The sequence below is a fragment of the Heterocephalus glaber genome, unplaced genomic scaffold (genome assembly GCF_053883595.1).
Source record: "Heterocephalus glaber isolate CG9 unplaced genomic scaffold, H.glaber_assembly_v1.0 deba00001610, whole genome shotgun sequence".
Classification (NCBI taxonomy): domain Eukaryota; kingdom Metazoa; phylum Chordata; class Mammalia; order Rodentia; family Bathyergidae; genus Heterocephalus; species Heterocephalus glaber.
In genome coordinates, this window is record NW_028258381.1 from 35,122,502 (window position 1) to 35,136,715 (window position 14,214).

Genomic DNA, 14,214 nt, shown 5'->3' on the forward strand with positions numbered 1-14,214 from the left:
TCTCTAGAATTTTGTTGTTAATTTTTTGTCTAGATGATCTGTCTATTTGTGATAGTGGGGTATTGAGGTCCCCCACAACAATGTGTTAGTGTTTATTTGGTTTTTCATGTCCATTAATATTTGTTTTGTATAGTTGGGGGCATTCGTATTTGGTGCATATATATTTAGGATTGTCATCTCTTCCTCTTGGATTGTTCCCTTCACAAGGATGTAGTGACCATCTTTGTCTCTCTTAATTAGTTTTGGTTTGAAATCTACTTTGTCTGCAAATAAGATTGCTACCCATGCTTTTTTCTGGGTTGCTGTGGCATGGAGAACTATTTTCCATCCTTTTACTTTCAGTCTATGAGTTTCTTTTTGAGTTAGGTGTGTTTCTTGTATATAGCATATTGTTGGATTTTGCTTCTTAATCCATTCTGTCAGTCTATTTCTTTTGATTGGTGAATTGAGGCCATTAACATTGGTGGTTATAATTGATAGATATTGATTCATCCTTGTCATGATGTTTTACTTTTGTTGGCTCTTTTATTTCTTATTTTTCCCCCCTTTCCCTTTAGTGTCTTACCTTGCCTGGTGGTTTCCCTCTGCTGGGCCTCATGGAGTTGTGACCTTCATTGTCTTTTTCTAGGATATTGTTTAGAATTGCTTGTAGTGCGGGTTTGGTGTTCATGAAATTTCTCAGGTTTTCTTTGTCATGGAAGTATCTAAGTTCCCCATCAATTTTGAAAGATAATTTTGCCAGATACAACAGTCTAGTTTGGAAGTTATTTTCTTTTAGGGCTTGAAATACTTCACTCCAGGCTCTCCTTGACTTGAGGGTTTGTGTTGAGAAGTCTTCTGTGATTCTGATGGGCTTTCCTTTGTAGGTGATTTGTTTCTTTTCTCTAAATGCTTGTAGGATTTTTTTTCTTCTGTTGGGTTTCTGGGATCTTGACTATTATATGTCTAAATGTAGATTTTTTATTGATCATGGCTAGTTGGAGTTCTATATGCCTCACTTACCTGTATGTCCAATTCTCCACCTCTGTCTGTGAAGTTTTCCACTATTACTTCTGTGAACAGTTTTTTATGTCAATTGTGCTTTCTCCTGTTTTTTCATGGACTCCTATCAGTCTTATGTTATTCTTCTTTGCATCATCTAGCAGTTGTTGGATTGATTTCTTATGGTCCCTTACTATTTTTAAGAAATTTCTGTTTTCATGGTCTTTGACCATGATCCTGTCTTCTATATCTGATATTCTATCTTCAGATTCCCTTAATCTGCTGTGGATACTTCCAGTGGAGTTTTTAATCTCCTGAATATCTGTTTGAATCCATTTCATGGATTCCATTTCTTTCTTATGTGGGGTGATCATGGTTTCCATTTCTTTCTTATTCTGGGTATTCATGGCTTCCAGCATGTTTCTGAGCGCAGCTATTTTTTTTTATCTGTTTCTGTTCTAGAGCTTCTAATCATGTCTTTCACTCTGCTCACCATCTCTGCAGATATCTGGGAGATTATTTCTGCTTTGAATTTTTCTAGAGCCTCATTCATCTGTTTTGATACTTCCTGTGCTATCAGTTCAGGGTGTCCAGGTGGTTGGTTATCGGACTTTTCCACCTCATTTCCCCCAGGGTTTACCCTTGGTGGGGTGGAAGACTGAGTTTGTGCCTTGCTTAAATGTCTTCTCATTTTTGTTTTTGGTACTGTCCTTGGTTTAACTCCTGGGTTGATACTTTGAAATTGCTTATTGTAAGTATCTTTGTTGCTTGTAATCAGGACCCTTATGGAATGATTACTTCTCGGAGGTGACTTCCAGGTATAGCTGGTCTTTAATTTTTGAGTCTCTAATGACTCTGAGGCTATCTCATTATCATTATACTAGGAAGGATCACTGACTAGATCAATAACAACACCTTAGCCCAAGTGATACAGTCAGCAACACCATTGCATCAAGTACATCTTAGAAAATGACATTTTGTGGTAGTTATTAATCTGTCACCTTTAACTGTGTGAATTAAATCAAGGTCAAGGACCAACCCAACATATGTTTATAGTGAATAAACTCTTCAATATAACAACATTACCCTTCAGGATGGGGAGTTAGAAGGAGTTGGGGAGGGAGGGATAGAAGGTAGAAGGATAGGGGAGGGTTAGCAGTGAGGCCAGAGGACACAGGCGAGAGAAGGAAAGAGAGAATAATGGAAAAATAAAGAATTCTGAATGGGGACCAGAACAGGGACAAAAAAGGAGATGAACAATATGGGACAGCAAGAGAGGAGTGTAAGAGAGAGAGAGTAAGGAAAGAGAAAAGAAAGAAGAAAAAAAGGAGAGAAAAACAAAAATTTGCAAAGGGTAGGAGAAAAAAATTAAAGATAAGAGGGAAAAAAGAAAAGAGGAAAAAGAAACAAACCAATAATACTAGTTTTGGAAATAAAAAATAAAAATAAAAATGAAGGGCCTCTTTCAGGGTATGTCTCTGTTGTCACAACAGACAACGTGGGTAGCAGTGTGCAGCTGTAAGTCAAAGAGTCTCATCAAGCCAGTGACAGACCTGTGAGATTTGGGAAGATTTCTGGCTGCAAGTCCCAAGTTGAGCTCCCTGTTCTCCTGTAGGGTTGAACTCTTCAGGGTTGTACTGCAGGTTCCAGCTGCCCTTCCCCTGAAGATAGCCCCAATTCCAATGGGAGGTGATGATCGTTCCAACTTACCCAGTACAATGGTCTGGTGGTCCGGTGTCCTCTGTGTCTTTGTAGTGTGGAACCAGATGTCAGTACAGCCAAGAGGCCAGAGGAGTTGGGGGGGGGTGTCCAGTGGATTGCTGTGTGTTCCGCACAGGTGGGGACCCTCCAACTGCGTCCAGAGAGGTGCCTGTCTGAAGCAGGCTTGATCTGTGTGTTCTGCGCAGACAGGACCCTCCAAGTGCATCTGGAGAGGTGCCTCTGAAGCGGGCTGCCAGTTGTTGATTCTTTGTGCTAGCTCCCATGCTACTGAGGTTTTGTTCATAAAGTCTTTTCCTATGCCAATGTCTTCAAGAGTTCTACTCAACTTATCTTCCAGCAATTTTAGTGTTTCTGTCTTAATATTTAGATCTTTAATTCACTTTGATCTTAGTTTAGTGCATGGTGATGGGTATGGATCTAGTTTTAATCTTTGGCAGGTTGAAATCCAGTTTTTCCAACACCATTTATTAAAGAGGCTATCTTTCCTCCATTGAGAGTGGTTGGCTCCTTTGTCAAAGATGAGGTGGCTGAGTATGTCTGGAGTTGTTTCTGCATCTTCTGATCTATTCCACTGATTCTCATGTCTGTTTCTTTGCCAGTACCATGCTGTTTTATCACAGTAGCTTTGTAGTATAGTTTCAAGTTGGGGATTATGATACCCCCAGCCATGTCTCTGTTGCCTAGAATTGCTTTTGCTATTCTAGGTCTCTTCTGGTTCCAAATGAATTTTTGGATTGTTTTCTCTAGTTCTGTGAAGTATATTGTTGGAATTTCAATTGGGATGGCATTGAATCTATATAGCAGTTTGGGAAGTATGGCCATTTTGACAATATTGCTTCTTCCTACCCAAGAGCAAGGGATGTCTTTCCATTTTCTCATTCTCTTCAATCTCTTTTTCAGAGTGCTATAGCTTCCAGAGTAGAAGACTTTGATTTCTTTTGTTAGGTTGATTCCTAGGTATTTCATTTTTTTGGATGCTATTGTGAAGGGAGTGTTTCTCTAGTTCCTTTTTTAGTGAGTCTGTTGTTTGTGAACAGGAAAGCTATTGATTTTTGTGTGTTGACCTTGTATCCAGCTACTCTACTGAATTTGGTTATTGAGTCTAGAAGACTTTTGGTGGAGTACTTAGGGTCTTCTATATAGAGTATCATGTTTTTGCAAATAATGACAATTTGACCTCTTTCCTATCTTTATTTCTTTTATTTCTTTGTCTTATCTAATTGCTATGGCTAATATTTCCAAAACTATATTGAACAGGAGTGGTGATAGTGGCCATCTTGTCTTGTTCCTGATTTTAGTGTGAAGGATTTCAGTTTTTGACCATTTAGTATGATATTGGCTGTTGGTTTTTCATAGATGGCTTTATCAGGTTGAGGTAGAGACCATCTGTTGCAATTTTCTGTAGGGGTTTTATCATGAATGTGTGTTGGATTTTGTCAAATGCTTTTTCTGGATCTTTTTTTTTTTTTTTTTTGGTACTGGGGATCGAACTCGGGACCTTGAGCTTGCAAGGCAGGTGGTAGAACCACTGAGCTAAATCCCTGGCCCTTTTTCTGCATCTATTGAGATGATCATATGGTTTTTGTCCTTGGCTGTATTAATATAGTGTATTACATTTATTGATTTGCATATGTTGAACCATCCCTGCATCCCTGGGATGAATCCCACTTGGTCAGGGTGTATAATCTTCTTGATGATCTTCTGAATTCTATTTGCTAGTATTTTATTAAGGATTTTTGCAGCTATGTTCATTAGTGAGATTGGCCTATAGTTCTCTTTTTTGATTGAGTCTTTCATTCTCTGTTTTTGAGATCAAGGTGATGCTTGCTTCCAGGAATGAATTTGGGAATATTGCTCGCCTTTCAATTTCATTGAAGAGTTTAAACAATAGTGGCAATAATTTTTCTCTAAATGTCTTGTAGAATTCAGCAGTGAAGCCATCAGGGCCTGGAATTTTCTTAGTTGGTAAGTTTTTGGGGTTTTTTTGGTACTGGGGATCAAACTCGGGACCTTGCGCTTGCAAGGCAGGTGGTAGAACCACTGAGCTAAGTCCCTGGCCCAGTAAGTTTTTAATTATGTTTTTAATTTTGTTGATTGATGTTGGGTTGTTTAGAATTTTTTGGTCTTCATTCAACTTTGGTAATTCATACATATCTAGGAATCTGTGCATTTCTTCTGTGTTTTCCATCTCACTGGTGTATAGGTTCTCAAAGTAGGTATCGATGATCCTCTGGATTTCTTCTGGTCCATTGTAATTTCACTCTTTCATTCCTAATTGCATGGATTTGGGCCTTTTCTTTCCTTTTTTTGATAAGGTTGGGTAAGGGTTTGTCAATTTTGTTGATTCTTTCAAAGAGCCAACTCTTTGCTTCATTGATTTTTTTTTTATCATTGTCTTAGTCTCCATTGCATTGATCTCTCCTCTGATCTTTATAATTTCCTCCCTTGTGTGAGCTTTGGCTTTGTCCTCCTCCTCTTTTTCTAGAAGTTTGAGGTTCAGGTTCAGCATCATGTTGTTTATTTGAGCTCGCTGTTTTGCTGATATGAGTATTTACTGGTATCAATTTCCCTCATAAGCCTGGTTTCATTATGTCCCATAGATTCTGATATGTTGTATTGACATTGTCATTTAATTGTAGAAACTCTCTGATTTCTTCTTTAATTTCCTCTGTGGGCTATTGGTTATTCAGAAGTGTGTGGTTCAATTTCCATGTGTTTATTAAATTCTTGTGGTTTCTTTTGCTATTGATTTCCAATTTCATTGCATTATGGTCTGATAATGTACAGGGGATAACTTCAACTCTTTTGCACTTACTTAAACATGTTCTATGAGCAAGTATGTGATCTATTTTGGAGAACCTCCTGTGTGCAGCTGAAAAGAATGTGTATTCTGATTTTGTGGGGTGGACTACTCTGTAAACATCTGTTAAGTTCATTTGTTCAGTAGTTTGAGTTCTAGTATTTTATTGTTTATTTTCTGTCTAGTTGATCTATCTATTTGTGACAGTGTGGTATTGAGATCTGCCACTACTATTAGTGCTTATTTGAGTTTTCATGTCCATTAGTATTTGTTTTATATGGTTGGGCACACTAGTATTTGGTGCATATATGTTTATGATTGTCATCTCTTCCTCTTGTATTTTTCCTTTTATAAGGATGCAGTATTCTTATTTGTCCCTCTTAGTCAGTGTTGGTTTGAAATCCACTTGATCTGCAGAGGATAGCTACTCCTTTTTATGGGTTCCTGTCACATGGAGTATTGTTTTCCACCCTTTAACTTTCAGTCTATGAGTTTCATTTTGAATTAAGTGTGTTTTTTATATGCAGCATATTGTTGGACCTTGCTTCTTGACCCATTCTGCCAGTCTATTTATTTTGTTTGGTGAATTGAGACCATTAAAATTAATGGTTATAACTGATATGTATTGACTTTCCTTGTGATGACTTTTTCTTTTTTTTCTTTTTTTTGGGGGGGGGTGGGTACCAGGGATTGAACTCAAGACCTTGTGCTTGTGAGGCAGGCAGTGGCACCACTGAGTGAAATCCCTGGCCCATGACTTTTTCTTTTGTTGGATTCTCCCACTTTGCATTTAATTTCTTGTTGTCCCTGAAAGATTCATTCTGCTGGGCTTCCTGTGAACCTCATTTTCTTTTTCTAGGATATTAAAAATTTTAAATTAAAAAAAAATTTTTGGAGTGCTGGTTTGGGATTCATGAAGTTCCTCAGGTGCTCTTTCTCATGAAAGTATCTTATTTCTCCATCCATTTTGAAAGAGAGTTTTGCAGGGTACATCAATCTGGGTTGGAGGCTGTTTTCCTTTAGGGCTTGAAATACATCACTCCGAGCTCTTCTTTCCTTGAGCATTTGTGTTGAGAAGCCTGCTGTGATTCTGATGTGAAGGAGTTGTCTCCAGACATATGAACTCTGGTTGAACCTGTGCACGTGCTTTACTCGCTGTTTTTGGGAAGATCTAGTAACATGAGGTTAAAGATAACCTCCTGGGTTCACTCATGCAGGATCCCAGATGTTTACTGATCTTGGTAGATGAGTTCTTCCTATTCCCATGAGAACTCTGTTAATAGTTTAGAAACGCACTGTTCTGACATGTAGGGGAATGTACACACTCCCTATTTCTAATTACTTAAAAACTGGCTGAGAAAAATTAAGTTTGTCTTAGCTCCTTGAAGCTCTGACCCCTTGTGCCTCACTGTTTTGTGTCTTTTCTAAGTAAGACCCTCTCCCTTTGGGACCCCTGACAGCTGCCGCCCAACGCGGGGCTCGAAGGTCATGAAGCCTGATTGAAAGATGATTGGATTTTGCTGTGAGAGATGAATCAGAGGGGGACTTATCCTATTGTAATAGGGGATTTAGATTATTATTATAATAGGGTCATGGGGCAACTCCATAATAAAAATACTACTTTTATGTTGTTACATCATTTGTTGAAAGGAAATGGTGCTCATGTTTCCTGAACTTGTATAGCTGCTTGTTTAGACACTGTTGTGGAACATAATCCTTGGTTTCCAGATGAAGGGTCTTTGGATCTTGATACCCAGGTGAGGGTTAAGCAAAATGTTCAGAAAGCTTTTACACAGTGAGAACGGATACCCGTGGATTTCTGGCCAATCTGGGCATTAGTTCCAGCTGTCATGGAGCTGCTGCAAGAAAGTGAAACTAAAGCAAAACGGGACATTCATCGTGTTGCTGAGGCTTTGCTAAGTTGGAAGGGCAAAAGATATTTCCCTTGTCAGTAGAAGAGAAAGGCAAACCAAGCTTCTCAAGTGTTCCTCTTCCACCTGTTCCTACTGCCCCAGATGTGTCTCTTATTGACTTTGAGGAGGCACCTCAATCTTTTTGCTTGGAAGATGTACAGGAAGTATTACAACCTCAAAGACCTCAGGCTTTGTTGCATATGGAGAGGGCTTTACAAAAGTGTACTGACCCAGAGATAAGGCTGGCTTTTCCTATATAGTATAAACAACACCCCCTCCGCTTATGAGACTTTAGATTATCAGGTGGTTAAGGAATTGAAAAGGGCTGCGTCTACATATGGGCCTACAGCCCCTTATACTCTAGACTCGCTATGGGCTTGGCCCGCCTCAGCAGACTGGATCCCACATGATTGGAACATGGTTTCTCATGCTTGTCTTGGGGCAAATGACTATTTGCAGTTTCACATGTGGTTGGTTGAGGGAGCTCGTATTCAAGCCTGTATGAATGCGGCTGCAGGAGTGCCGATGGCAGTAATTACTTTTATTTTGAACCGGGGATCGAACTTGGGTCCTTGCACTTGCACAGCAGGTGGCAAAACCACTGGGCTAAATCCCCAGCCCAGTAATTGTTTTTGATATGTTGACGGGCACAGGAAGATATCAGGATTTAAATACACAGTTACAAATAACCCAAGGGACTATTCAACAGATAAAGGAAGTAAGCCTCAAAGCTTGGGAAAAATTAACACCCTCAGGTGAAGTAGGTCAAAGTTATGTGAAAATATTTCAGGGACCCTCTGAACCTTGTCCAGATTTTATTGCAAAATTACAACGGTCTATAGACAGTCAAGAGAGTCACCTGGCTGCTCCTGAGGCTTTATTATGACAACTTGCTTTTGAAAATGCAAACATAGACTGTCAGGATGCAATTCGTCCACACAGGGATGCAGGAACTGTTTTTGATTACATGAAATTATGCCATAATATTGGCACACGTTCTCATAAGGCTCACATGCTGGCTTTGGCTGTGGGTGCTATGCAGGTGAAAGATGTACCAAACCAAAGGGGGTGTGTTTGAAGTGTGGAAAGGCTGGTCATCATCAAAAGGACTGTTGTGGCCCTAAGAAACAGACCAATGAGTTCCCTAACCCAAAAGAGACATGTAAGCCTGGTCACTGTCCCCACTGCAAAAAAAGATATCATTGGGCAAAAAGTGTCATTCTAAATTTGATGCATAGGGGAGCTCACTTGGACCAAATCAGGGAAACAGGATACGGGGACAGCCTTGGGCCCCTGACAAACAACCAGGGCCTGGAGTGTGCAAATCAATTCCCCTCAACCAATACAAAGTGTTGCCGCCGCCCCTCAGTTTTATCACTCAGTTTTATCAAAGTCAACCCTGGGCAAGGTAGGGTACGAGTCCCTACAGGGGTTTTTAGCCCTCTGCCAGAATCAACAGTGGGACTCATTTTGGGGGTGTTGCAGCTTAAATATGAAATGGATTCAAGTTGTTCCTGGTGTAATAGATTCAGATTATACAGGTGAAATTCAAGAAGGGGTGAAAACCTGTGTTCCTTGGACGTTTCATCCTGGGGACAAAATCGCTCAGTTTCTTCTACTCCCTTTTTGCCCTATAGGATCTTCTACAGTAGAAAGGAGGGGAGGATTTGGCAGTACAGATTTTTAAAAAATGGTTAATTGGGCTGGGGATTTAGCTCAGTGGTTTCTCCACCTGCTGCGCAAGCGCAAGGACCCGAGTTTGATCTCCGGTACCAAAAAAAAAAAGGTTAATTGGGCTACTCAAATGCAACAGAATGATTGGCCTCTTATGGAAATTTTGATACAAAGAAAGAAATTCCCTGGAATAGTCAATTCAGAGGCAGATGTGACTGTTATCAGTAAATAACAGTGGCCTGACTTAAATGAGTGGGTCCTGATGGCCAGCAAGGCACAATAAAGCCAATGGTGATTTCTGTCCCAGTTAGTTTATGAGGAGGAGACATTCTTCAACGATGGGGTGCCAGTTTGATCATCCCTTCTAATTATTCTGTTCAAGCATCACAAATGATGCCCCATATGGGATATACACCAGGGAAAGGCTTGGGGAAAAAATGAAGATGATATTACATAACCTATTGCTGTTTGTCATAAAAATGATAGAAAAGGTTTGCGGTGTTATTTTTAGGAGGGGCCACTGCCCAAATTAAACCAATTCCTCTGCCATGTATTTCTGATGAGCCTGTTTGGATTGAGCAGTGGCCCCTGAAAAAAGACAGATTGGAGGCTCTACACTCCTTAGTACAAAAACAATTAAAACTGGGACATATTGAGACTTCTTTTTCACATTGGAATTCCCCTGTATTTGTTATACAGAAGAAATCTGGAAAATGAAGAATGCTTACTGATCTCCGGGAGGTAAACAGATGGATTCAGCTGATGGGGGCCTTACAACCTGGTCTCCCGTCCCCTACTATGATACCTAAGGAATGGGATATAATCATTATAGATCTTCAAGGTTGTTTTTATACTATTCCTTTACATTCTAAAGATTGTGAACACTTTGCTTTGACTATTCCCTCTGTTAATCAGACTGCTCCTGCTCAGAGATATCAATAAAAAGTTCTACCTCAAGGGATGTTAAATTTCACCCACCACGTGTCAGTACTATGTTGGAAAGGTTATACAACCTGTTCATGAACAATTTCCTTCTGCTTATGTTATTCACTATATGGATGATATTTTTTTAGCAATGTCACAGGAGTTGAGTGCTTTTAAAGTTTTGCAACAACTTTCTGATCATGATTTACTTATTGCAAACTGTTCCTACTTATAAACTCTTCCTACTTATAAATATTTGGGATATTTCTTAGACAAACAGTAAAACCTCAAAGTGTTCAAATTATAAGTGATATTCTTAAAACATTAAATGATTTTCAAAAACTCCTGGGGGACATAAATTGGGTCCGTCCAATTCTTGGCATGACCACTTACTCGCTAATGCATTTGTTTAGCACTCTACAGGGAGATTCTGCCTTAGCCCACGATCATTATCTTTTGAAGCTGAGACAGAACTTCAATTTGTGAAGCAACACCTTGAAGATGCTTTTGTCTCCCTCACTGATCTTTCTTTACCCATGTCATTACTTATGCTTGCTACTCCCTATTTGCCAACAAATATTATCACACAAGATTCTCCTATTGAATGGGTTCACCTCTGTCATAATCCTTCAAAATCTTTGTCTCCATATTTAGATCTAATATGCACTCTAATCTTTCAAGGTCGACATAGATATCAATAAAAAGTTCTACCTCAAGGGATGTTAAATTTCACCCACCATGTGTCAGTACTATGTTGGAAAGGTTATACATCAACTGAGAGGGTTCAATCCAGATGTTATTATTTTGCCAGTTACTCCTGAATTATTTAAACAGTGCTTAGAAAATAGCATGGAAGAACAGTCCGCCTTGGCAGAATATGTGGGACAAATCGGGTGCCACTATCCAGCTGGCAAACTTTGGGAATTTTTGAAACAGACTCAATGGATTTTTACCAACATGGTCCAAGATGACCCTATACCAGCTGCTACTACTTATTTTATTGGTGGTTCAAAAGATAAGGTCACTGCCATATGGAGTGAACCCTGGTTTAAAACATTACAGACTTCCTTTGCTTCTGCTCAACAAAATGAGTTGTATGCCTTGATTTATCTTTTAAAAAAGATTATATGTCCTATTAATATTGTCTCTGATTCTAAATATGTAGATCATGTTTTAAAGACTATAGAAACTGCATATACCTTAAACATACTGCCAAATCAGAAGTGATTCATGATATGTTCCTTCAGTTGCAAGCCTTGGTCTGAGCTCACACTCATCCTATTTTTATAACTCATATTACAGCACAGTCCAACCTCCCTTGTCCCTTTGTTTATGGAAATGCTCAAGCAGATAAATTGACAAGGGTTTTATGGATTGATTCTCCTAAACAAGAGCATGCACAGTTCTATAATAATGCTTCTAGTTTACACCAATGGCGGACTCTTCCCATGAATCAAGCATGTAAAATAGTTAGAAATTGTCCTGTGTGTAAACCTTTACATGCAATAGAGGGCTCACCGGGTGTGAACCCCCGAAGATTTCAACCTAATGATTTTTGGCAAATGGATGTTACTCACGTCCCATCTTTCCGATGGTATGCTTATGTACGTGTTTGTATTGATAATTATTCGCGTTTTATATGGGCTATTCCCGCTCTGGCGAGAAGGCTTCTGATATTATTCAACTTCTGCTGGAATGTTTTTTGGTGATGGGTGTCCTTCCAAGATAAAAACAGACAATGCCTCATCTTAGCAAAAGGCTTCAGCTTTTCTTTTTTGATTGGAATATAGAACATGTTACTGGTATACCCTATAACCCCCAGGGACAGGCTATGGTTGAACGAGCTCATCAGACACTAAAATTACAACTACAAAAAAATAATAAATAAAGGGAAACAACACCTAGAACTCATTTAGCAATTGCACTTTTTACCCTTAATTTAAAAAATTTACCTCAGGATGATATTCTCATGCAAGGAAAAAAACATTTCTCCGTCTACACAAGAAAAACAAAGACCTGTCCTTTATAAAGACATAGATAATCAAGGGAAATCGTGATTATTGATCACCTCTGGTAGAGGTTATGGTTGTGTTGTTGCAGATGGATCCAGTGTGCAATTATGGCTTCCTCTTCGGAAAATCATACCCGGATGTGCCTGAGATTGGGATGCCAAATCCATCCGGATTGATGACAGCTCTTCCTCCAACCACTTCCAAACCTCTGATGCAGGAGATGGCTGCCTTGCCATTAAAAAATAAGAGAAAGAGAAAGCGAACAGCAACTACAACCTCTCCGACATGGGGGCAGGTAAAACATCTGTCACAGTGAGCCACGCGCATACTACAAACAAAATCTACCAATACTCCACAAAATTTGTTCTTGACTATGATGGCTGCCATGGCCTGTGCTTCAGCAGTGAGTGCCGATAGTAATCATTCTTTTGTTTATTGAGCTTTCATTCCTTACCCACCCTTGCTGCAGATTGTCAATTGGACTGAAAATGCTCCAATGGTTTATATTAATGATACTATTCATGCCCCGGCTTCATGGGGAAACGGACTTTCAGAACACTCAGAAGAGGAAGGTCAAGAACTAAACTCTTTGGGATGTGAGACTGCCTTTGTGAGTGTGGCTCTGTGTGTTTGAAAGCACATATGCAGCTCTGAGCGTACATTCTTCCAGTGAACAAGGGAACAAGGACTTTGATGGGACTGATTTCAGAACTAACGTTCATGGAAAACGAATAAAATACCCCTGACTCTTGGGAGGAGGGGACAGACTCAGAATGTCAAATGATTTCGTATAAACATTGTTTTCTCACCAGGGGTTGTGGACCTCATGGAACAATCACATACTTAAATAATCATACTGTGACTGGGAACCCCATGGTAAATTTCTTAACAGTTGTTCTGATGATGTCAATAAGACTGTGATTATATTACTGAGGTAGTCTGGAATAGTATATGGTGGGGTGAACAATATTCTGTGTCTACTACACATCAAGGACTAATGGCTCGGCACAAGGGAGGGCTGGCACCCCCATGGCCCAAGATTGCTCAACAAGGAAGGAGTTCCACAAGGTCCAGAACAATGGGAACTGTGGAAACTGCCATTAGTGAATCAAAAAATGACAACCTGGAAAGGCAATTTTTCAGGATTGAAATATTCCATGTCTGATTACTGGTTTACTTATAATTGTTCCATTTATTTAGCAGGATGTATTAAGTTACTCTTCGTTCTCGCTGTGGGGAATTCACAATTTAATGAGACTTTAAGGAGTGTTGAATGTAGTGGGTGCAAACTATATACATGTTAGAATACCAGTCTAGATATTAATTTGACCCAAAAGAGTATTTTGATTTTAAAAGCTAGAAAACACATTTGGCTGCCTGTAAATTTGACTTGGCCATGGGAAGAAAGTCGTGTACAGGATTAATGATTATTGGAGAGGGTTTAATCAGGAGCCATTATGGGAAGGGGTTAAATTAAGACTGAACCACAGAACAACTAAGAACAACTTCACTGCAGGGTCTCCAGCATTACTTTATCACAATGCCTGGGTAAGACAGCTGTGAAGAGGGTGCAAGCTAGACATAGACACCCCCCCTTCCCCCAAGAAGCTTAAGCTCAGGCTAGGAAGGACAGAGGGCCCCGCCCTCTGTGGTAAGAAGCCAGGTCCTATGAAAGTGGTTTTCAGAGGCTGTGGGAACTGAGCGTGCTGGCATTAAGTCCAGCACTGTGCTTGACCCCTGCCACACTGCCTAATCTGGCACAGACTAATAATTTGATGGATTCCCTCATCTACCAAAATGAACAAGAAGATGCTTCAGGTTGGGTGGTTGTCAAAGTCTGTGGTGTATGGACAGAGGAGCCTCTGGAGCAGGGCAAATCCACAGGCCATAAAGCTAGGAGAAAACTAACTTGCTGAATTCCAAGACTGCAGGTCCTGGAAAGAAACTACTCATTGAAAAACAGAGGAATTTTTTTCTTTGGACTTATTTTTTTCTTTTTTTCCCCTTCATTATTTTTTGGGAGCTTGGGGTTTCTTCTTCTTCTTTTTTTTTTTTTTGTATTAAATTCTTTTATTCGTACCTTGTAGGTACACAACACAATTACATTTCTCATTGGGAATTGTACCTTTATATAATGCATCTTGGTTCTTATTTTTTCCCCATTCCTAGCCCTCCCTTCACGCCCTCC

General features: G+C 39.7%; 1 protein-coding gene across 3 annotated transcripts in view; it reads left to right on the forward strand.

The window, feature by feature from the left end:
* Nucleotides 1-14,214, forward strand: part of LOC101699406 (olfactory receptor 10AC1-like) — a 60,325-nt gene that overhangs the window by 12,132 nt on the left and 33,979 nt on the right. The window contains exon 3 of one of the 3 annotated variants that reach the window (XR_015445501.1): nucleotides 12,115-13,728. The exons of the other annotated variants lie outside the window; for them this stretch is intronic. The gene's annotated coding sequence lies outside the window, so the exon portion shown is untranslated. Of the gene's footprint in view, nucleotides 1-12,114; nucleotides 13,729-14,214 lie in introns of those variants that run through there. 3 annotated transcript variants of the gene reach the window in all.